The sequence below is a fragment of the Lactuca serriola genome, chromosome 5, assembly GCF_051521515.1.
Source record: "Lactuca serriola cultivar US96UC23 chromosome 5, Lser_US96UC23_V15, whole genome shotgun sequence".
In the NCBI taxonomy this organism is placed as follows: Eukaryota; Viridiplantae; Streptophyta; class Magnoliopsida; order Asterales; family Asteraceae; genus Lactuca; species Lactuca serriola.
Window position 1 is genome coordinate 47,341,728 of NC_136412.1, and position 25,931 is coordinate 47,367,658.

The 25,931-nt window shown below is 38.9% G+C and overlaps 1 pseudogene; it reads left to right on the plus strand.

The window, feature by feature from the left end:
- Window positions 1-3,486: 3,486 nt before the first annotated feature.
- LOC145055947 (5S ribosomal RNA) lies at window positions 3,487-3,604 on the plus strand (annotated as a pseudogene).
- The last annotated feature ends 22,327 nt before the right edge of the window (window positions 3,605-25,931 follow it).

Here is a 25,931-nt window from a genome sequence, read left to right on the forward strand (position 1 = left end):
TTTTCCCCGTTGGGATGTGGTCTGGTAGGGTATCGGGTATCCGTCCGAATGTTGTCTAAATATTCGTTATATATCATGTATACATATGTAGACATAAAAGTGCCTTGAGTCAGTTTAGTACCTTTGGCTAGCAAAGGTATACTTTCGTTGAAACTTGTACATTTCTAGTAACTATTATAGGTATAGTTAGGAGATACTACTTGCTATTCCTATTACAAGGAATTACACCAGAGTTAGTTCATTCATGAGTCCATACAAATACATGTTGCTTGTAGAGATACACTTACTTGGATACACTTACATGTATACACTTACTTGGATACACTTACATGAAGACCTTTACATAGATACCTTGTTGAAAGCATGACTGTATATGTATAGTTATATAAATAATGTTTAAAGGACTTAGGAAGGCTAACCCGCTTTATTACCTTTTCCCCGTTGGGATGTGGTCTGGTAGGTTATCCGGTATCCGTCCGAAGGTCGTTTAAATATCAATTATATATTATGTGTACATATATAGACATAATAGTTCAATTTAGTCGGTTCAGTGCCTTTGGGTAGCAAAGGTATACGTTCATATACTCCTAGTAAACTTTTAGGTATATACTTACTTACAGCGGGTCTCGTGAGAAGACTACTTACTTACAGCGGGTCTCGTGAGAAGACCACTTAGTTACAACGGGTCTCGTGAGAAGACTACTTACTTGCTTACTTTCAAAACAGTAGGGTCTTGGTAGAAGACTTATGTTATAGGGATCATAGGGATTTCTAGGGTTATTCAAACGCTTTCCATTACTTACAAACATTTTCATACTTATACGACTTTCTTTCAAAACAATGTCAAGACTTTCATTACAAGTTTTACAAATCAAAGACACATTAATACTTATGAATTCACCAGCTTTTTGGCTAATACTCGCTTTGAAAATAACTTGTATTCTCAGGTCACAAATAGACACGTACAACGACCATGTTTGTGAAGATGGAGCATTCCAGACTCGTCTTATTCTGATTATTCATTTTATTGTTGTATATTATGAAAGAAGACACTTGTAATCAAAATTATACTATTAATTCAATGGATGATGTTGTTGCTTGTTTACTACTTTACATTGTTGTGATACATTACATGACGTCCTCCGCCCCAGAACGTTTCTACCGTCCTCGGTTTTGGGGTGTGACAGATTGGTATCAGAGCATTGTTCATAGTGAATTGAGTATATCAACACATAAAAGATATACTAACTATAAATATATAGGGATTAAAAATAATCTGACCAAGAGTTTATACTTTAAAATAATACAATATTTGCTTAAGTATACGTGCCTGCATTCATACTAAAATCAGTGTCACTAGGACAGTACAAAAGAATTACGATTGTTGGGCAACACAAGTGGGCTGAGAGACATATAGTCAAAACTGGGAAGATATAGACTGATTAACTATATTATCCGAGGGTTGACTAGCGTGTGCCTAAGTATAGTTGTGTGGTTGCAACAAGTCTAAAATCTTACCAACAATACCACAATGAGAACAGTAGAACATAAACCTAAAATACTATAGGGGTATTTGGTGTTACTATAAGTACATTATACTTGAGAACTAAAAAGGATCTTCATTACTAAGTTGATAGTTGCTAAGTGGATACACTAAGGCTATATGTAACTAGGATGTTATAGACTTAGAATCTATGAAATTTTGCTTTACCCTTGTTCCTTGTGAATTTGGATTTAAGGTCACTTATTCGAAGGCCTATCCTGTGTTGATTACATATGACTGGTATGCACTTTACAAATAGTGATGTAACTAATGAAGATTTTCTAATAATTATCTAGAGATTTCGTATAATAATTATTTCCTTACCCCAATTCTTGCGTAGATAACATGGATGGACTCCATCCCCACGACAACCCGTACCTTCCGAACGAAGTCATTGCTGGATGGTTTGGAGAAGAACCCGAGAATGATCATCCAATCCCTTTGGTTGATCTCCATGCCAAAGACCTTTTGGATGGTGCTAACTCCGAACCCGAAGTTGAGAACCTACCCCGGTAGCTCCCATTCCAAATGCTAACCCTCGTTCGGCTTTTCATGGCCCGACGCCTCGTTGGGTCGAATGTTTGGAAGCATGGAGTGAAGATCAAGATCAACCTATGCTGTTTAATGGAGACCGAAGCTTCTACAACATAAATGAAGGGAGCACAGCATATAGAGTTCTACCAATCCTGATTCGTAGAGTTTCCCAAAATGAAATTCAGGGCAAGACCGCTCTACATCGTATCGCAGAAGTTGACACCAATGGAGGAATGCATATCCTTCGCACCAACCACCTTCAACATGCTCGTGAGAGATCTGAGAGAGACCACGAAATCCTGCTGCAAGCACTAGCTGAAACCCGAGCCGAAGTCATAGAACTCCGAGTACGCTAGAGGGTGTACGAAAGACACCTACTTGATGTGGAACGTGAACTGGCTGAGCTAAGAGTTCACTAGAGGGATGATCGTCACTAGTAGGAGATACTTTACTTTCCTTCTTGTTTTAAGGAACCGTGTTCCTGTTTATGTCCTACAAGGCATTTTCTATGAAACTACCTTGTATTGTAGGTACTTTTAGTTAGGCCTTTATGCGGCCAAAACTTTTGCTACTCCGGATATGATGTAAGACCTTCTTCAAGGTCAAAATTCCCTGAATTTGTTACATCTTAAACATCGATGATGTTGAGAGTCGGCTAACTTCCGTGTCACGTTCTTGTTCAAATACTCTCATCATACTTTCATTGGAGTCTATCTGAAACATGCTTTAGTCAAGTCATTGGACTATAGTAATTTAACTCCGGAGACATTTCCAAGTCTCTTTCAGTGGTTGGATCATATTATCCACCAACCTATAGTACCTCGGCGTGAACGTCAAATGTCTTGAGACTAGTCTACGAACTTACTTCTACTCCTTACTCGGACTGCATCATAGGGATGTAGGTCAAACCTGCGTGATCATACTTCCATTCCGTACTAGGACTGCATCATAGGGATGTAGGTCAAACCTTTGAGAACATACTCTTACTCTTTCATTGAACGATCGATGTACATCCAGGGTCAATAGTAGCCTTTACTAGGAAATCTTAGTTCATCGAAAAAGATTCGTAAGAAGATTATTGTCATGATTTTCCTCTCTTATACATTCCCGAGTTATATATAACGAAGACCTGGTAGACAATAGAATGTGAGATTTCTAACGTAGCTTCTTTTCCTCGTTGGGATGTGGGACTAGGGTAGAATCACACATTTTATTATCCTCCCTGTCTTGATTATATCATAACGTGTATGAGCTAAGTTTTCATGTATAATAATTCCTCTCTTGGCCTGAATCAAAATGATACAAGAACCGTCCGGACAGTTTAATGACTACTCAGCAACAGAATGAAAAGACCAAGCTTCTCAGCTTTGAGAGCTCCAATCTTATTCTTCAAGAGGACAGACTTCAGTGGGTGCGATCATACCAGCACTGATGTACCGGATCCCATCAGAACTCCGCAGTTAAGCGTGCTTCGGCGAGAGTAGTACTAGTATGAGTGACATTTGGGAAGTCCTTGTGGTGCAGACCTCAACAAGACTTCCATTGGAAATCAATACTCTCTGGCTCGCATAGATGAATCAGTTGACCAACCGCAAAGAACGATGTACCTTTTAGAAATAAACTAGAAATCTGAATATCACCTGATACGAGTGTCAGCGAAGGATGCCCTGAGGACAATCTTCCAAACTCGATACGGACACTACGAGTCTGTAGTGATACCCCTCGGATACGATGACTGCGCCCGTAGTATTCATGAACGTAATGAATAGGGTGCACCATTCTTACTTGGATAGGTTTGTCATTGTCCTTGTAAATGACTTACCTATCTACTCTCGTAGTAAGAGAACGCAAGGAAACATCCACAACTTAACCTACCCCCGCGAACTCAGTAACGTACATCTTACCCTTCACGTCTCGAACTTGAAAAATGTACCTTTTTGTCAGGACTCTCGTAAGCCCACTCGACGAGATCGAGATCAACGAAATCCTCACCTTCATGGAAGAACCATAGTGACCCTCGACCGAGTGATCAATCGGACGAAGCAACTCCACCACCCATTAGTGAAGGTTCGTTGGGAAACCAAACGAGGACCCGAATTCACTTATGAGCGCGAGAACCAGTCGATTAGGAAGTTTTCCCACCTCTTCGCTCGACTATTCATGCCTACTTCTTTACCTAAATTCTAATTTCGGGACGAAATTCCCTTTAACGGGGGGATGATGTGACCACCCAAAATTTTCCATCAAGTTCAGCCTAACACTTCTTTGAATGTCAATCTCATTGTTGTTATCTTTTAGCACAATTAGAAGTTTATTTGAGCATTCTGAGCCTTGTACATTTAAGGAATAAGTGTAGTGGTTAATCGGTTCAAATTTTAGCACAAAGAAATGACCCTAAGCACTCATGGAAGGAGTTCACGGCCAACACATGGGAGTTTACGGCCGTAAACTCCATGTGGGCCGTAAAATCTTGCCTATATGGTGAAATGGTGGCCATTTGTTCATTCCTTCCTTCCATTTGGCCCAAATCCTCTCAAGTATCATCCTGATCTTCGCCCCGATCTTCAAAACTTGTAAGCTTATTGTCTTAACTAGTTAATATCTTGCATGAACTAGTAATATTACATGATTTCATCCATGAAATCATTCCATTTTGTAGATTTTCAAGTTTCACCAAGAACACCAAGAACACGAACTCGTGTTCTTGGCCAAAACCGACCATTCGAGCTCGTAGATCGTAAGTACTCTTGATCCAACTTGTTGTACACTAGGTTTATCATGTTTAGGACTTAGAAAACATAAGAAATCAAGGGATTCAAGGAGCTTACGGCGAAGGCATTTTCTTGGGCTGTAAACCCCTTTTAAGGGTGCAAATGACACCCTAACACCCTAGTAAGCCTTGGATATTAGCATAGAACCTTACACCATTATACTAGGGACCCCAATACACGAAATGGTACTCCTTACCAGTATTTTACAGCCGTAAACTCATGGGTGAGTAGTCCCAGGGCCGTGAACACCATACTAGGTCATTTTAGGACCTTAAACCCACCCAAACACTTGGTTAAAGCTCTGGAACGCTTAACCACTTAAGCCCTTAGAGTTTTAAGCCACTTTTGTTAACCAATTGAGATTTTACGGCCAGGAGTTTACTCCCCTGGCCCGTAAACTCCAACACACATGGTCATTGGACCATATACTCCCGTATGAGGCCTCACACTCCTTTGTTGCAACCCGATAGCCTCCTAGCACTTGACCAAAGTATTTTCCTCGGAATAGGACGTTTATACATGTTTAATTAGTGTTATAATCACTAATTGTTTATATACATATGTCTTCATATGTAATTAGGATCATTGTGTGTGTTTAAGTCTTCACTTGACACCAAGCACTTGTCCGACACTTCCATCCAATCCACTCGCTTTAGGTGAGTTCATACCCATTGAATTAACCTTTTAAATGTTTCTAAATGTTTTTAAATGATTTATGGGGGGGGGGAATACAAGTTGAAACATGCTAGTTATTATATCAATCGCATGTGATTAATAACTAACATGCAAATGGATTTACTATACGTTAGCTGTTTTACCAAACAGATTTCTTCAAATGATTTTGTTAAACGTTTTTAGATGTTTAAAACTCTTTATCAAATTGCTTTATACTCTGTATGTTTCTTTTCAAACTCTATTACAAATATATTTCAAACAAAGGTTTTCTTTATACTTCAACTGTTTATTCAAACAAATACTTTCAAACCGATTTATAAATTGACATCAAGTCGATCTTTTCTTAGATATTAATCTTTTTCAAAGGTTTTACAAAACTTCTTTTATGCTTTTATATTATCAAATGCATGCCCACATATGTATAGTTATATAAGAAATGTTTAAAGGACTTAGGAAGGCTAACCCGCTTTATTTCCTTTTCCCCGTTGGGATGTGGTCTGGTAGGGTATCGAGTATCCATCTGAATGTCGTCTAAATATTCGTTATATATCATGTATACATATGTAGACATCAAAGTGCCTTCCGTCAGTTTAGTACCTTTGGCTAGCAAAGGTATACTTTCGTTGAAACTTGTACATTTCTAGTAACTATTATATGTATAGTTAGGAGATACTACTTGCTATTCCTATTACAAGGAATTACACCAGAGTTTGTTCATTCATGAGTCCATATGAATACATGTTGCTTGTAGAGATACACTTACTTGGATATACTTACTTGGATACACTTACATGTATACACTTACTTGGGTACACTTACTTGGATACACTTAGATGAAGACCTTTACATAGATACCTTGTTGAAAGCATGCCTGTATATGTATAGTTATATAAATAATGTTTAAAGGACATAGGAAGGCTAACCCGCTTTATTTCCTTTTCCTCGTTGGGATGTGGTCTGGTAGGTTATCCGGTATCCGTCCGAAGGTCGTTTAAATATCAGTTATATATTATGTGTACATATATAGACATAATAGTTCAAGTCAGTCGGTTCAGTGCCTTTGGGTAGCAAAGGCATACGTTCATATACTCCTAGTAAACTTTTAGGTATATACTTACTTACAGCGAGTCTCGTGAGAAGACTACTTACTTACAGCGGGTCTCGTGAGAAGACCACTTACTTACAACGGGTCACGTGAGAAGACTACTTACTTGCTTACTTTCAAAACAGTAGGGTCTTGGTAGAAGACTTATTTTATAGGGATCATAGGGATTTCTAGGGTTATTCAAACGCTTTCCATTACTTACAAGCATTTTCATACTTATACGACTTTCTTTCAAAACAATGTCAAGACTTTCATTACAAGTTTTAAAAGTCGAAGACACATTAATACTTATGAATTCACCAACTTTTTGGCTGATACTCGCTTTCAAAATAACTTGTATTCTCAGGTCACAAATAGACAGGTATGACGACCAGGTTTGTGAAGACGGAGCAGTCCAGACTCGTCTTATTCTGATTATTCATTTTATTGTTGTATATTATGAAAGAACACACTTGTAATTAAAATTATACTATTAATGCAATGGATAATGATGTTGCTTTTTTACTACTTTACATTGTTGTGATGCATTAAATGACGTCCTCCGCCCCAGAACATTTCCGTCGTCCTCGGTTTTGGGGTGTGACAGATTGGTATCAGAGCATTGTTTATAGTGAATTGAGTATATCAACCCATAAAAGATATACTAACTATAAATACATAGGGATTGAGTTTATACTTTAAAATAATACAATATTTGATTAAGTATACGTGCCTGCATTCATACTAAAATCAGTGTCACTAGGACAGTACAAAAGAATTACGATTGTTGGGCAACACAAGTGGGCTTAGAGACATACAGTCAAAACTGGGAAGATATAGCCTGATCAACTATATTATCTGAGGGTTGACTAGCATGTGCCTAAGTATAGTTGTGTGGTTGCAACAAGTCTAAAATCTTACCAACAATACCACAATGAGAACAATAGAACATAAACCTAAAATACTATAGGGGTAATTGGTGTTACTATAAGTACATTATACTTGAGAACTAAAAACGATCTTCATTACTAAGTTGATAGAACTACTTTACTCATAAATAACAACTTTTATTTATCATCAAATGTCAATTACGTTTTACAAATTTCAGGATTATCTAACTACTAAAACTAATATCATCCTTCAGCCCTATGCTCCGAGCTTGCTGGAGATGCTTAGCCCGAGTCAGTCCCTTCGTAAAGGGATCTGTTGGGTTCTCATCCGATGATACCCTCTTTGCCACGAGGATTCCTTCTTCTATTCGATGCCTGATGAAGTGATATTTTCTGTCAATATGTCTCGATCTCCCATGATCTCTTGGTTCCTTGGCTAAGGCAACTGGATTATTGCTTTCACAGAAAATCTCCATTGGCTCCTTTATAGCTGGTACAACTCCAAGGTCTCCGATGAAGTTCTTTAGCCATATAGCCTCCTTTGTTGCCTCGCTTGCTGCTATATACTTTGATTCACACGTGGAATCAGCCACTGTCTCCTACTTGGAACTTTTCCAAGTAATTGCCCCTCCGTTTAAGGTAAAGACCCAGCCTGACTGAGAGCGGAAATTATCCCTGTCAATCTGAAAGCTAGAATCACTATACCCTACAACTTTCAAGTCATCACTCCCACCAAGGGTAAGGACCCAGTCCTTAGTCCTTCGCAGGTACTTGAGAATATTCTTTACCGCAGTCCAATGTGCCTTGCCAGGGTTCCTCTGATACCTGCTAACCATGCTCAAAGCAAAGGCTACATCAGGTCGAGTACACGTCATAGCAAACATGATCGATCCTACAACTGAAGCATAATGTATTCGACTCATTTATGCTATCTCAGCCTCTGTACTTGGACTCTGAGTTTTACTCGGTCTGGCATTACACTGGATAGGTGACTCACCTTTCTTGGAGTTATGCATGTTGAACCTTTTCAACACTTTGTCCACATAGTCGCTTTGACTAAGTCCAATTAGTCTTTTACTCATGTTTCTCAAAATCCTTATCCATAGGATATAGGCAGCTTCTCCAAGGTCCTTCATAGGGAAACACTTCCCAAGCCAGGACATAACTTCCTGTAGGGTTGGGATCTCATTTTCTATGAGTAGTATGTCATCCACATACAGTACCAAAAGCTCACCATACTCCCACTAGCCTTGATATAGACACAAGATTCATCTTCACTCCTTAAAAAAACAAATTCTTTGACTTTCTCATTGAAGCAAAGATTCTATCTACGAGGTGCCTATTTCAATCCATAAATGGATTTCTCGAGTTTACACACTCTATTGGGGTACTCTGAATTGAAAAAACCCTCTGGCAGAACCATGTAAACATTTTCATCCAACTTTCCATTAAGGAAAGCGGTTTTAACATCCATTTGCCATATTTCATAGTCATGAAATGCAACAATGGCTACGGAACCCTAATAGACTTAATCTTGGCCACTGGTGAAAAGGTCTCATCATAATCAACTCCCGGAGTTTGAGAATAACCCTTTGCAATGAGTCATGCCTTATAAGTGTGTACATTACCATCCATGTCGGTCTACTTCTTGGAGATCCATTTGCACCCAACTATCTTACGATCAGGTACATTGTCAACCAAGTTCCAAACTTGATTGTCATACATGGACTGTATCTCGCTATCCATAGCCTCTATCCATTTAGCAGCCTCAGGGCCTGCAATGGCTTCCGTGTAGCTGTTAGGCTCATCCAGATTTACCAGTGTGTTATCACTGATAAGTGTCTCACCTTCTGCAGTAATATGGAAACCATAATAATGCTCAGGTGCATTCCTAACTATGGTGGAACGCCTCAGAGGTATAGATTTTTCAGTCTGCTCAACAGGAGTTTCCTCCTCAGGTTGAGGGCTAGGGTTTGAGGTTCCCTCACCCCTTGACTCTTGAATTTTTTCAAGGTCACTTTTCCTCCCACTGTCTCCTTGGCTCATGAATTCTCTCTCTCTAAAGAATCCTCTTCTTGTTACAAAGACCACATTGTCACTAGGTCTGTAGAACATGTAGCCAAAGGATTTTTGTGGATAGCCAATGAAAATACACCTTTCGCTTCAGGGTTCAAGCTTATCGCGAGTCTCGCGTCTCATGAAAGCCTCGCAAACCCAAATCTTGATGTGGTCTAGATTGGGAACTTTTCCAGTCCACACCTCGTGAGGTGTTTTGGCAGCCTTCTTTGTAGGGACTAGATTAAGGATATGGGCGGCAGTCTCTAAGGCATACCCCCAAAATGAGATTGGTAGCGAAGCTCGACTCATCATGGAACGAACCATGTCCAACAATGTCCGATTGCGCCTCTCAGCTACAAAATTCAACTGTGGTGTCCTAGGAGGTGTCAATTATGAGATAATCCCACATTCCTTAAGATAGTCAAGGAACTCAGTACTAAGATACTCACCACCACGATCGGATCGAAGCATCTTAATGTTCCTGCCCAACTAATTCTCCACTTCTTGCTTAAACTCTTTGAATTTCTCAAAGGTTTTTGACATATGCTTGATTAAGTAGACATATCCATATCTACTAAAATCATCAGTGAAAGTCACATAGAACCGATTAACATCTCTTGTGGCGGTTCTGAAGGGTCCACACACATCTATGTGTATGAGGTCCAACAAACCTTCACCCTTAGCACAAGTGCCAGTAAAAGGTGACTTTGTCATTTTACCAAGCAAATAAGATTCACAATTATCATCTGACTTTAGGTCAAATGACTCCAAGACTCCATCTTTTTGGAGTTGGCCTATGCGTTTCTTGCTTACATGTCTAAGACGACAATGCCATAAAAATGCTTTATCTATGCTAGTGGAAGAGTCAATACATAATACATTATTTCCAAGATTATCTACAACAGATACAGTTTCATATACTCCATCACAAGGTAATGCTTTAAAATTAAGAACATTATTAAAGAAAGCATCAATACTACCATTATTATTATCAAAATAAAAGGTAAAACCTTGTTTATACAATGCATGAAAGGTAATAACATTTCTTTCCATTTCTGGCGAATAATAACATTTATTCAAATCTAATGTAAACCCACTATTTAGAACTAAGGAATAAACTCCTATCTTGGTGACAGGTGAAGCTTTACTGTTTCCCAAGATCAAGTTTATCTTTTCCTGCTCCACATTCTCACTTCTTCTTAGTCCCTGCAAATCACAACATATGTGAATACCACAACCTGTATGAAGGACGCAAGACTTAGAATGAGGTGAGTTATTTGACAATATAGTGTATATACCTCTGCATGGTTGGGTTTTACTTTCCCATCCTTCAAATCTTGCTGGTACTTTGGGCAGTTTCGCTTTGAGTGCGACTTTTCATGGCAATAGAAGCATTTATCCTCATTAGGGTTAATAGATGGAGTGACAAAACCTTTCTTGGTTTTGCGTGAAGAGGAGCCTTCAAGGGTCTTACCCTTGGTACCCTTAGAAGGGTTCTTTGTCTTATTCCCTTTGCCATGCCCGATTGCCAAGACATTGACCGCAATTGGAGTAGGAGTAGGAGTAATAACAACCGACTTACCCTTTAGACCAGTTTCGGCGGTCTTCAAGAGTCCTTGAAGTTTGCTGAGGGTGACTTCTTCCTTGTTCATGTGATATGTCATGAGGAATTGATCATAACACGATGGTAAGGAGTGCAAAATGATGTCTATTGCTAACTCCTCGGGGAAGTTCACATTTAGCTTCAGTAAACGGTCTACATACCTTTGCATTTTCTGCATGTGGCCCGTGATGGGTTCACCATCCCTCATTCGGGTTGTTATCATGGAGGAGATTAATTCATATCGCTCTTGATGAGCACTTTGATGGTAGCGATCCATCAAGTCCTGGTGCATCTCAAAAGGATAATAGTCCTCATAAGACTTTTGGAGCTTGGCTGTCATGGTGGCCATCATGATGCATGCCACTTTTGTAGGATCTCTTTCATGTACCTCATATTCTTCAAGCTCTTTAGGAGTAGCAGTTGGCTCGGGTACCTTCAGCTCCTTGTCGAGAACAATTTCTTTGTTTTCATACCGAGTGACCATCCTGATGTTTCTGATCCAATCAGAAAAGTTGGATCCATCAAAGATGACTCTCCCACAAAGATTCATGAGAGAGAAGGAGCTAGTAGGGTTTGATCTAGAAGCATTGTTATTGGAAGACATCTGAAAAGAAGAGGGAAGAGATTAGATTAGATATAGAGATAGTCCTTAATAAAACACCCAAATGTAATATTAAGGCTAGGACCCAACACAAAATTTTATAACTTAGAAGAGGGATGCCGTAATCTAAGCTATAAGATATTTGAAGGTAGGTAAATGACGATTCACCAATATCCACCATGAAAAACGAAATATTTAATTAGGTTTTAGTTGGTTTAGAAACTCCTAGATTCTTTGAGATTCATTGAGCTTTCTTCAATGGCATGTTTCAATCTCGAGTGTGCCCTTCAAGTTTTGTGACTGGGATGCCGAGGACCACAAAACAAGGTGTGAAGTAACTATGCAAATTACTTGGTACCCTTAATGTATTACCCCTCAATCGATGTTCCGGTTAACCACACACGCTACATCGATACTATGATAAACATTAATTCACCCTTTACCTACCTTGTTAAGTTCAAGTTAGTGTGCCGGTTAACCACACACACTCCACTAACGACTTAAACAAAGTGTAAAGTGTAATTTCATGGATTAGCACCTTATTCACATTTTCCTAAAATAACTAAGATTGGGAATTTAATAAGGTTTAGTTACTTTAGTATTATCATTATACTTTTAATGAGAATTTATAAGTCCTTATCCTACCCGTTCGGCTAACGACCCTCCACCGATCAAGGAAGCGGTGGGTGAGAGTGGACACCCATTAGGTTGCCATTTTATAGGCAACAACCTTATACCCCCCTTATAGACCGGCTTCGTGAATGAGGCGTACTAGCGGTAAGACGACTTGATCTTATACATATATATTATTCACTTATAATATTATAAAGTATAAGGGTTGAATTTTAACTTTTAAAATTCTAAGGGTTGGAACTAAAGTTTTAATCATGACTATACTTGTTCCAAAACTTGAGGGCAAGTTTTCTAAACTTTCAAAACTTTTCATTTCTTATAACTTATGAATTTAATTGAGTATTCAAAATGAAGACACTTCATTTTTATAACCCTTGTGTTCTTTTAATGGTTTTTTATTAAAGTGTGACCTTTGGATTTCCATAACTTGAGGACAAGTTATGGACTCCATTAAAACACATAATGATCATGAATTTAAACTACCAAGTAGGTTACAAACAATTCCTGTGATCATCTAATCTTCGTAAGTTCAAGAACATGAATATGAACATTTCAAGAATCATAAATTACTCATAAAACTTGTAATTTTTGATAATAGCCATTGTAAATGGATTAGCGTAAACATTACACCATCTAAAACAAGTTTTATAACACCAAAACAGTTTAGGGTAATGTTTTTAGTCCATTTCCAGCAGCAAAACACAAGAAGCTGCATTCTGCAAGCTAAACTCGTCGAGTTCATGTGTTAACTTATGAACTCGACAAGTTTTTGGCCAGAACTCGTCGAGTTTTGCAATCTGTACAATTTTAGTTTTTGAAAAACCAACTTTTGTATCAAGTATCATACAAACAAGCCTAGGCTCTGATACCACTGATTGGTTTGAGCATTATAACACTCCTTTGGTGTACATGCAACCCTAGAAACCTTGGATCTATGTTTGACTAAGATACATGCAAATAATTATTTTTCCAAGGTTCTTATCCTATCTAGCATGGAATGGGGAACATGAATCAAATAAAGCTAGTAGAATTACTTACCTTGTACTTGTAGTTGATTGCTTGGAGTTTTAGAGCCTAGCATTAATAGTGTGGATGCCTCAAATGGAAATCACAAATCACCACAAACTTGGAACTTTGAGAGAATAGTAATCACCTTTCTTGAAATCGGCCCTCTTACTTTACTCACCACAACTAGTGTGATTTCAAGAACCAAAGCCTCCTTTATATAGTGTGGTGGATTAGGGTTACATCCATGTAAACCCTAATACCCATGTCTTTTCATTTCTATGAGATCCATGGGTTAAAGCTCCATGGAGTATCCATGGACTTTCCATGAAATCCTAGCCCATTCCAAATAAGCATTAGGCCTCACTATATAAATACAAGAGCCCATATTTTATTAGTCATACTTTTGATCTCTAAATTAATTCTAGATTAATTATAGACCAACACTAATTAAATAATATGATAGTATATTAATATATTAGAACTTATAATATATTAATAAATCATAACTTATACTATTCTCAAAAGATTATCCATAATTGTTCAGGTGAAGTGCAACCCAAATGGACCATGCCGGGTCGGGTCAAGTACATACCAAATATAGTTATGGACTTTGACACTATATCCAACATAACTCTTGGTCAAAGTATTTTTATGCCATTGTATTTATAGTTGTATATCTTTTATGGGTTCATACACTCAGTTCATTATAAACAATGCTCTGATACTAATCTGTCACACACCAAACCAGAACGGAGGAAACGTTCGGGGGTGGATGACTTCATGTTAAGTATCATAACACATGCATCATAGTAAAACAAGCAAAAACATCCATTACATTAATATTAAAGTGTTTACATTGTATTTGAATCACATCATTTTGACACCAAAAGTAAATAACAAAGCAAAGACATGAAGCTACTATGCTCAATCTTCTGAATCCCTGTGCGTGTACCTGTCTACTAGTTTCCTAAGAATACAAGTGATTTTGAAAGTGTATCAACATTTAAGTTGGTGATTTCATAAGTATTGTGTTTTAGAAAGCATGCACTTTGTTCCTTGAAAATGTTAGTTTTTTCCTCCAGAAAATCCAATATTTCTTGATGTAATCTATTGTAAGAAAAATGTGACCCAATACAGTTCCTTCTACAATCACTTAGTAGATACAAGTTATATACAATATAGATCGAAAAGATATTTGATTGTGTGTTCTGCCCTAAGCCCACAACCAAACAAGGAATAGGAAATGAGGTGGAGTCCACACATTCCATTGTAAGTCGGATCTACATTGTATGTAACCCTGGCGCATACACGAAGTAATTACAAAGTTAACATTATTGGTCCTTTTTGAGTGAAATCCACATTGTACTTAGAAAGTAATGTAAAACCAATGCATTTGTATGAACTCTATTGTATATGTATGTACTTAGTTAACGCTCCATGCAAAAAGTATGTTTTTGTACTAGAAAATAGTATGATGCACTTGTATGTTATAACCTGACCCATACCTTTTACCACCTATGATTTTTTGGTGTATACGGGTTATATATATATATATATATATATATATATATATATATATATATATATATATATATATATATATATATATATGTTTAGGTTCTATGGAAAACAAAAAAACCTTAAAAAAACCCAAAAAATCATAAAAATGCATAAAAAATACTTAGAGATCACAAATTTTTTTTTTGCATTTTTTTATAACAAATCGCAGGTTTTTGTTAAAATTCTCTGAAAAAAATAAAAAATCACTATATATATATATATATATATATATATATATATATATATATATATATATATATATATATATATATATATATATTTGTAAAAAAAAATTCAAAATTTTTTTAACCGATTTTGTATAAAAAGCTGCGATTTTTTCAAAAAAATTTTCAAATTTTTTTTTTGTGATCTCTAAGTATTTTTTTTATGCATTTTTATGATTTTTAGGGTTTTTTTGTTTTCCAAATAACCCTTCCCTATATATATATATATATATATATATATATATATATATATATATATATATATATATATATATATATCCCAGATCAAATAGGTAATAGACTGTGTGAATCTGCTTTAAGCCCATAACCAAACAATGAATACGAAATGAAGCGGAAAGCACACATTCTACTGCCTGTCAGATCCTATTAATATATAACCTTGATGTATCAACCAAGGAATCATAAAGATAGAATTACAGGCCCCTTTCTAATTGTATGTTCATGTTACTAGAAAAGTTATGTAGTGTAGTTCTATGCTATAGTAAAACCACTAAAAGTTTTGAAATCCCGTAATCTAAACGCCTTAGTTGATACTATTGTGAGTTTTACATAACCATACTAATTAGACTGGTTAAACACGACGTTCTGTAGACGTCGAAAAAGATATGATGTTTGTCATCCATATACCTTTCGGTCCCACTGTAGCTAACAACGAGGTGCGGGATTTTCAGTCCCATATACATCTATACACAAACTCACGCTCTCCCTCCAGGAGACTCTGGTTATATATTTTAATACTTAGAAGATTGTACCCTGATGGTACAACCAAGTAGTACCTCACAGCTTTGTATAACTAGACACAAAGAGAATACAAATGTTCTTTTGTGCTTGAAAATGTATGAATTACCTTGTACTAGTAGTGTACAATAATTATACTTTAAATAATCGTATTAGTATGATGTTCATGACTTAGTAAAATAGTATTAGTGTTTCCTAAACTATACCTATTATAGTTTACATGTATGTTCTTTATGAAAGCAGAATCTTAGTAATTTAATAGTTTATATGACATGTGGAATACTTTTTAGAATGATACCTTTCACTTAAATGAAATCCTTAGCACTTATAACACTTATATAAAGTGTTTAACATGTCTTAGGATGTCTTAACTTTGTTATTTAGTTGTTTAAAGGCTAATTGGTTACATATATGTGATATTATATGTTAACTAGGATCATAGAGTGTGTACAAGTCTTCACTTGACACCTAGCATCCTATACAGTCCGTTCAATCCCAACCACTTGCTACAGGTGAGTTCATACCCCTTAATCAATATTTTAAATGTTTTTAAATGATTTTATGGGGGGATACAAGTTGAATCATGCTATTTATTATATCAATCACATGTGATTAATAAGCAGCATACAAATGGATTTACTACTCTTTTAGCTGTTTTACCAAACAGTTTATTTCAAATGGTTTTCCAAAACATTTTTACTCATTTAAAACTCTTTGTTAAACTGTCTTTCATACTGAATGTATCTTTTCAAACCCTGTTACAGTTGTGATTCAAAACAAATGTTTTCCTTATACTTTACACTGTTCTTATCAAAAAAACTGCTTTCAAATCGTTTTACAATTAGACATCAAGTCATCTTTTCTTAGTTGCTAAAATTTTCAATGGTTTTACAAGACTTCTTTTATGCTTTTATATTGTCAATTGCATGCCTATATAGGTATAGTTATATAAGTCATGTTTAAAGGAATTAGGAAGGCTAGCTCGCTTTATCTCCTTTTCCTCGTTGGGATGTGGCTTGAGGGCATTGGTTATCCATCCGAAGGTCGTCTAAATATTAGTTATACATTATGTATACATATATAGACATAAAAGTTCTATCAGTTAATTCAATACCCTTGGGTAGCAGGGGTATACTTTCATGTTCATACGTACCAGTTACATTACTAGTAAGCTACCATAGGGGTAGTTCAGGAAGATACTAGAACTATTACTAGAAAGTGAAATCATACAATGAGTCAGTTCATTCATGAGTCAATACTTGCTAGATAGAGAGAGAACATACATTACAGCTAGTACACACAGTACATTACTATACATGCTGGATAGAGAGAGAACACACATTACAGCTAGCACACGCAGAACATTATAGTACGTTACTATACTACTACATAGATACGTTTACATAGATACACTTACATGAGTACGTTTACATAGATACACTTACATGAGTGCGTTTACATATACGATAATAGGACAGACATAACTAGGTGCTATAACATGGAACGATTTCAGGATCTAACTATACCAATGAATCACAACACATTGTGATAGTTATATTAGGTATACATGATCATAGTAATGTGGATGTTTGTGGCTTGCAAACATGAAGGGGTCGTGTGTGGGTCCCAAAATCTCTTGGACAGGGGAGCGTCTAGCCTGGGATCTAGCCATCACATTATGCCTTATCCCTCAAATAAGGCAAAATAGTACAAAAGTAGTCACTTATTACAAATACTATAGTACTTATGAAATTACAATAGATTTAAGGTAGTTAGTACGGTTGTAGTTATTTGATACTACACCATAGTACTGTTTCATTTTCCCATTACATTCACTTCGTGAACATTCACACGATGCACGGTAATGTAGAAGCTATATTTTTGGTTAATGATAGTCGGATTTGGGAAAATACACACTCTTACAAGAGACACACACAGATACTAGATGTCTTGGTAGAAGGATACTTTTAGTAGGAAACATAGGGTTTTCTAGGAGGTTCAAAACTTTTACATACTTACATTTCATATACGTACAAATACTTACATACAAATTCAGATACTAAATTACTTATGATCTCACCAGCTTTAAAGCTGATACTCTCTTTCAAAATAACTTGTATCCTCAGGTCAACAGTAAATAGGTATCGATGCAAGGTTTAGAGAAGATGGAGCTCGTTCAAGACTCATCTTTCATTTTGATTTATACTTTAGTGTCTATTATAATTTGACAGAACACACTTGTATTAAAATTATATTATTAATGCAATGGATGATGTTGTTGCTTGTTTACTACTATTCATTGTTGTGATACTGTACATGACGTCCTCCGCCCCAGAACGTTTCCGCCGTTCATTGTTTTGGGGTGTGACAGATTGGTATCAGAGCATTGTCTATAGTGAATTGAGTATATCAACCCATAAAATATATACAAACTATAAATACAATGGGATTAAAATACTCTGACCAAGAGTCTATACTTTAAATAATAAAATATTTAATTATGTATACGTGCCTGCATTCATACTAAAATCAGTGTCACTAGGACAGTACAAAAGAATTACGATTGATGGGCAACACAGGTGGACTTAGAGACATATACTCAAAACTGGGAAGATATAGCCTGATCAACTATATTATATGAGGGTTGACTAGCATGTGCCTAAGTGTGGTTGTGAGGTTGCAAGAAGTCTAAAATCTTACCAACAATACCACAATGAGAACAATATAAAATAAACCTAAAATACTATAGGAGTATTTGGTGTTACTATAAGTACTTTATACTTGAGAACTAAAAAGGATCTTCATTACTAATTTGATAGTTGCTAAGTGGATACACTAAGGCTATATGTAACTAGGATGTTATAGACTTAGAATCTGTGAAAATTTTGCTTTACCCCTATTCTTTGTGAATTTGGAGTTAAGGTCACTTATTCGAAGGCCTATCCTGTTTTGATTACATATAACAAGTATGCACTTCACAAATAGTGATGTAACTAATGAAGATTTTCTAAAATAATTATCTAGATAGTTCGTCTAATAATTATTTTCGTACCCCAAATTCTCGCGTAGATAATATGGCTGGACTCCATCGCCACGACAATCTGTACCTTCCAAACGAAGTCATTGCTGGATGGTTTGGAGAAGAACCAGAGAATGATCATCCTATCCCTTTGAATGATCACCATGATGAAGACCTTTCGGATGGTGCTAACTCCGAACCCGAGGTTGAGAACCTACCCCAGGCAGCTCCCTTTCCAAATCCTAACCCTCGTCCAACTTTTCATGGCCCGACGCCTCCGTGGGTAGAATGCTTGGAAACATGGAGCCAAGGACAAGATCAGCCCATGCCATTTAATGGTGACCGAAGCTTTTATAACCTGGGCAATGGGGGCTCAGCAGACAGAATCTTGCCAATCTTGGTCCGCAGAGTGGCCCGAAATGAGATTCAAGGCGGGAAAGCCCTACATCAGATCACAGAAGTTGTCTCCAATGTGAGAATTCATACCCTCCGCACCATTTGCCTGGAATATGCTCGTGAGAGATCTGAGAGAGACCATGAAACCCTGTTGCGAGTACTGGCTGAATCACGAGCTGAAGTCATAGAACTCCGAGTATGCCAGAGGGTGTACGAAAGACACCTACTTGATATGGAACGTCAACTGGCGGAGCTAAGAGTTCACCAGAGGGATGACCGTCGCCAGTAGTAGATGCCTTACTTTATATTCCTTGTTAAAAGGAATCGTTTTTTTTGTCTATGCCCATTGTGACATTTTCTATGAAATTATCATGTACGGTAAGTACTTTTAGTTAGGTCTTTATGTTGTCAAGGACTTTCTACTCTAGATATGATGTAAGACATTTTCCAAGGTCATTTTTCCCTAACTTTTACGTCATGAATATCAAAGATATTGACAGTCGGCTAACTTTTGTTTCATTCTTTATTCAAATACTTTCATCATGCTATTATGGGAGTCTATTTGAAACCCACACTAGTTGAGTTATTGAACTAGGGTATTCTAGCTCAGGGATAATTCCCAATTCTTCTTCAAAGATTGGATCATGTTATTTACCAGCCGATGGTACCTTGTTTTAGACGTCAAGCGTCCTAAGACCATACTACGAACTTACTTCCACTCATTTCTAGGACTGCATCATAGGGATGTAGGTCAAACCTTTGCAAACATACTTCCAATCCGTGCTAGGACTGCAACATAGGGATGTAGGTCAAGCTTTCAAAAACATACTCTTACTCTTTACTTGAGCGATCGAAGTACAACTAGGGTCAACCAAAACGCTTACAAAATCCTTAACTTTCGTGTTAACAGAATCATGTCGTCATCCGAAAACAATCAGCCGGACAATGAAACCCCTATTTTTCCTATGGATGCCGCTACTTTCCAAGCCGCAGTTACAGCTACCGTGAAAGCTGTCCTTGCAAACCATAACGCTATCAACGCAAGCAATGCTGACGATGGGGTTGAAAATCCCGATCGTAGTATCAATCCAGGAAGCCAACAAACGATAGCAGTCGCAGGCTCGCGAAGCCACAACTCAGAGTTCAAGAAACAGAAGCGTCACCCCCAAAAGGGCACGCAATCTGATGGGATTAAAACAACTTTTAATCTAAGAAGATCGATTAGATCTTGAACAAGTATATGAATATAAAACAGTTAACAACGCAATAATAAGAACAAACAGCTTGAATCAAACGTGTCGAATGATTAAATAAAATCCTTAGAAGAGCTCGATTAAGAACATCAACTGTAAAGGATTAGAAGATTACAAGAACGATTACAGAAAAATATATTACTCTTGATCAATCGCTGTATCGATAATCTCTAGAATGTTAACCTAATATGCATGCAAGCATTTAACTTATATACAATACATAAAAGTCTCTCGGTTGGACAGGCCCAAACCGGAGAATAAAAGGCTAATCTAACGAGCCCAAAAGACGCAACATCAAAACTCTTTTCAGCCCAACAATCTCCCCCTTTGCGTCAATTTGGAGCGAGACTTTCACTTCCTACTTGGGCCGGCAGCTGAAGCTGGTACCTTCTTCTTCACGGTACTAAACAGACACTTGGTTATGGAAAGGATGGTCTGTCTAAACCGGATGTACCAATTGATCATATCATTGAAGTATTTGATATCATCAGCCGAATTGTCTTTACACTGCTTGATGATGAATAAGATGTGCTCCAAGCAAGTTGTAGTGTAAAGATGTTTGTCAGCTAAAGCGAAGAGACATTTCTGTCCTTCGGCTCTAGTGAACATCACAGAGTTTCGCCTCGAATCTATCTTGCCCATTAGCATTTGATTCAGATCACTGGCCGATCCCACAAGCTTGACTTTCGGTTTCTTCTTAAAAACTGTGGCAACCTCCTGATCCATTAGGGCCACCTCCATGATGTAGCATGCCAGCATCCTTTTGACATGGTCTAAGATGGGACCATATTCGGCTTCGTTTGTCAGCAGGATGTTGTACAAGACTATCCAATCATGAGGGTTCAGATTGGGCAGATCCGCCAGAGAGATCATGTGAGCAGTTCTTGCAGATCCTCGGATAAGCTTGAACTTGACGTTTGTGAATCTCCCCACGGCAAAAGGCTTCATCACCCGAACATTGACAATCTTCTGGGCACTCCATGTAAGGAATTGAGGGCGAGCGGCCTCCAGGTAGAAGTCAATGAGCTCCCTGTCAAGCTCATCGTTCGGATGCGGGATTTCAGAGATGTTAGAGAAGGCGTGGAAGATGAACGCCTTTCGAGTCAGTGGCATATCGAACTGCGAATCAATGGTGTTGTTGCAGTCGAACGATATCACCGGCTCGAGCCATAGTATGCTTGGAGTCTCTCTGGCCTCTTTTATCAACCAATCCCTGGTCCAGGCAGGGAAGAGCAACTTTCGGCTCTCAAGGAGATCGTTGGCTTCTTTTTGTTTACGTTCGGCTTCTTCAGCTTCACGTGCCACACGACTGACATCGTCATCAGTATTGCGACTGTTCTTTCTCTTTAACATGTCCGCAATAGTCTCCTTGTCTTCATCTTCATCTTCATCTTCATCCTCTGCTATGTGTTTGCCCTTGTTCTTCACACCCGAACCCGAGGCATGACCAGTTTGGGGTGGTTCGGTTGTGTGAGTAGCGTTGGAGGACGGAGGTGGTTTCGATCCTTTCTTCTCTTCTCCCCCTTGTTTTGGAATGGACACGAAACTCGGAAGGCCTTTAATTTTGCTTAAGAGGGCCATGGCCGGGGAGAGCTTTTCAGCGAGGGTGCGCCTCACCGAATGATTAAGGATTGGGTCGTGTGCTTCCAGGATGTTGGATAGAGCCGCGTGGACATCCGAAACACATGTCTTGATGACTTCCCTCTCGGATCGAAGAGCTTCCAATTGTTGTTCAGAGTTGGAAAGCTGCGTGCTCTTGACCTTTAGGGCAGTTGTTTTACTTGCCAGAACATCCATCAGAGAGTTCTCTGCCGCAAGATCCTCTTGTAGTTTTGCCAGACGGGCATCGATGGAGGCACGGAGTGCCGAGTTGTCGTCGCTGAGATTTTGGCGGAGGGTAGCGAACGAAGTCAACTCCGTCGAGATGAACTTGGCCAATTGTTGAACAATCGGTTCAAGAGTCGTCTTTGTGGCATTGGCGCTTTCCTGCAGAGACTTTAGCAGGTCCGAAGCGTCGGAGAATAGTTTATCGACTTTTTCGGTCGCAGCCTCACAGGCTCGGGTGGAGGCGTCTATCGCAGCAGTTGCTGAGGCTACTGAGTCATGTTGAGCCCGGGAGAAGGCATCAACGATCCTCTGAAGGGCAGCTTCAGATAAGGTGGACTGCTGGTTTGAAGAGGAGGCGAGAAGTTGATCAACCTTCTCGTTAAGATCGCGGAGATGCTTCTTTGTCACTGGAGCATCATCCTCCTCATCACTCTGAACTTGAAACGGACTATAGTAGACCGAATCAAAGTTCATGTGATCACCACCAAGGAATTGATCATCGCCATCGGAGGCGTCTTCTGGAGATTGAGGTGGTGGTGAAGCTGGGGGTGTTATGGGTTTAGTTGGTTCAGGTTGAGTAGGTGGGGGGTTAGTTTCGGGTGGTGGTTGTGTATGGGTTTCGGTTTGTGGAGGTTCGGTTACGGGAGGGGATTCGGTTACAGGTGGTGTTTCGGTTGAGGTGGTGAATATGGGTGGAGGTATAGGGAATGAGGTTGGTGGTATAGTAGGGGTTATGGTGGGAATGGAAATAGGTATTGTGGGTGGAGGGGAAGGAATTGGGGATTGGTGAAGTTCCATCTCCGGGGTTGGGGACCGAGGGGGTGTGTTGCCTCGTAGAGGAGAGACATCGCCTTGTGATCCCTCAGCGTCCGAACTCTCAACTTCGGATTCACTTGATGAGGAGGAAAGGATTAGCTTTCGCTTTTGTTGGGTCGTCCTCCTTTTCGGTTGTGGTGACGAAGCAGCCTTCGGTTGTTTGCGCTTCTTGGGAGAAGGTTTTGGGGCTTTGGATGGTTTCTTCCCCTTGTCTGCCTTTTTACCCCTGGCCACCGGTTTGTCGGCATCATGAATCGATCTCAACATGTCCGGTGTCAGTTCCCTCGGACCAGATGGCCCTAACTCCTTGATCGCCTTGATCATACTGCTGTCTGATGGCACACTACCATACATCGACTCCGGGATAGAGCCAATGAAGGAGAATTTCGATGCAGCGGATACGATGATCTTCGTGGTGTGGAACGTACCAATCGAAGACATCGGTGCACCGTCAGCAGTTTGGACATCGAACCTGTCCATAGCCCATCTTGTGATCAAGATCCAGAACCGGGCTAGTGACACCTCGGAGTGTCGGGAAGCGGAAGAGAGGCTCTGAATCAGTTGTTGCCAAAGGACAAACCCATAATCGAGGTTGATCCCGTTGTACACCCCGTACATGATTGACAGGAAAAGACGACTGGCTCCGTCCGATCCTGAGCTCCTCTCAGACAGTCCCTTGAAGAGAACTGTAAATAACCCATTCCATTGGGGCGGTAGGCATGACTTCTTGAATCTGGCGACGGAGGTGAGAACTTCCGTGTAGCCCATGTTGTAGAACATGCTGTAGAGCATACCAACCGGAATTGTCTCCGGGTGAACACGCGATGGGTCAGCAGCAAACCCAAGCATAGAGCAGAAGCGGGAACGAGAAATCGACGTCTTGTGTTCCGCCACTTCGAAAAAGACTCTGTCAACAGCCTTGTCAAAATAAGCCGTTGCGTAGACCTGAGATAGGGCCACCATTGGCACCGTTTCAATCCGTGACAGTGCCGGAGCAAGCTGGGAGTATTTGAGACACTCGATGACCGGCGACATGTAGGGATCATAGGCCAGTGGGTTCAGATCAATTACGAGGCATTGCTGAGGACGGATTGGAAGAATTTGAGAAGTAGCATGGACGGAAGAGGATTCAGCCATTGTTGCAGGTTGGAGAAGAAGATAACCGGGAGAGAGTTTGGAAGTATTTTTGCTTTGGAAATTATGGGGCAGTAAAGAGGTAAAAGGTGGTCTGGATGGGTTTTTATAGTAGGTGATAGGAGAGAGAAAGATCGATTCAAATCTCTTATGGAAATACGGAAGGGTTTTTGAGTGACTGATTGGTGACAGTTGGGACGTGCGATGATCACGTAGGAGAGAGAGTGTCAGATTCCTAGGATCACGCCGCCCAATAAGCGCCGGTTCAGAGAGAGGAACCGTTTCCATTTCCACACGCGCCATTAATGCCAGATGGATGACGCTTCAATACTGCACACACGTCCAAATGTGTCAGAAAAAGCGCGGCCGCTTCAAATTCACGCGCCCTCCTTTTTACCGTCGTTTGAATATCTATCCTTTGAACTTCCGCCGCGTCAGCAACTTTTTGTCTTTTTCCCCTTTTTTTTTAATTAGCTGTATTCAATTGAGGACCCACGTGGCTAATTTTTGGCCACAACTGCATTAGTAATCCCTCAGTAATAAACCAGCCTGTAAAATAATTAGTAACGGAATTTTGAAAATCTAGGATTTTCGTGCAAAGAGTGTAAAAGATAAGGAAATAAAGCAACTCTTTTTGGAATAATCTGTGATGTCAATTATGACACGAAACTGATGATCCCGGGCACGAATCTCTTCCTTCAAGATCAAGAAAGACCTCAAAGTGTTAGTGTGGAATCCCGTTGAATTACGATCAAACATTTATTAATAAATGTTGAAAGGCTTCTTTTAATAAGGCTAATTAAGGGTGGTTTCGCTTTGATTCAACAATTCAATTCTTGATATAAGAACGAAAGTGAACAAAGTACTTGTGAGACCGGTGTAGTCTGTTGAACAAGTAGGGTAGAGTTGATTTTTAAGTGACTTGGTTAAGTATAAAATCTCAGAGAAAAAAAAAATTATAACAGGATACCATGGGAAGAAACGTTATGGTGTGTAACAATTTCATTGGAATCAGGAAAAAAAATTGAGATTTCATGAAGGTACATTCGTCAATTCATTGGTGAAAACTTGATCAAATTAATTGGTCACCGTCAATTCATTGGTGTTGAATTTTGGGTTTCACTCAGCTCGTAGTGGCACGAAGCTAAGATCATAAACACAGATGTTGTGTAACCGTAAACCTCAGCGGTAGTTTCTGAGAGTCTCAGGGGTTACAGTGATGAAGCGAATGTTATGGAGAAGTGGAATGGGGATGGTGAAAGAAGACATAGTACCTCTGCTGCGAACAAAAGGACCAAGCAGGAGACTCTGAACTCATGTGAGAAAAGAGTGAGGTAGCTCACGATTAGAATAAATGAGTTAGCCTTATTGGGAAGACAAGGTTTGTGTATACCAGGTCATGAAGGCCATTATTCAAAATCTTATGAGGCTTGGGACACATACAGCAGCATGCTTCTAGGGACACTTAAGTAAGTCATGAAATATATCCCCATAAACGAATGAGCACACAAATAAATAAAATATTGTTGCAGTTTTTGAAATT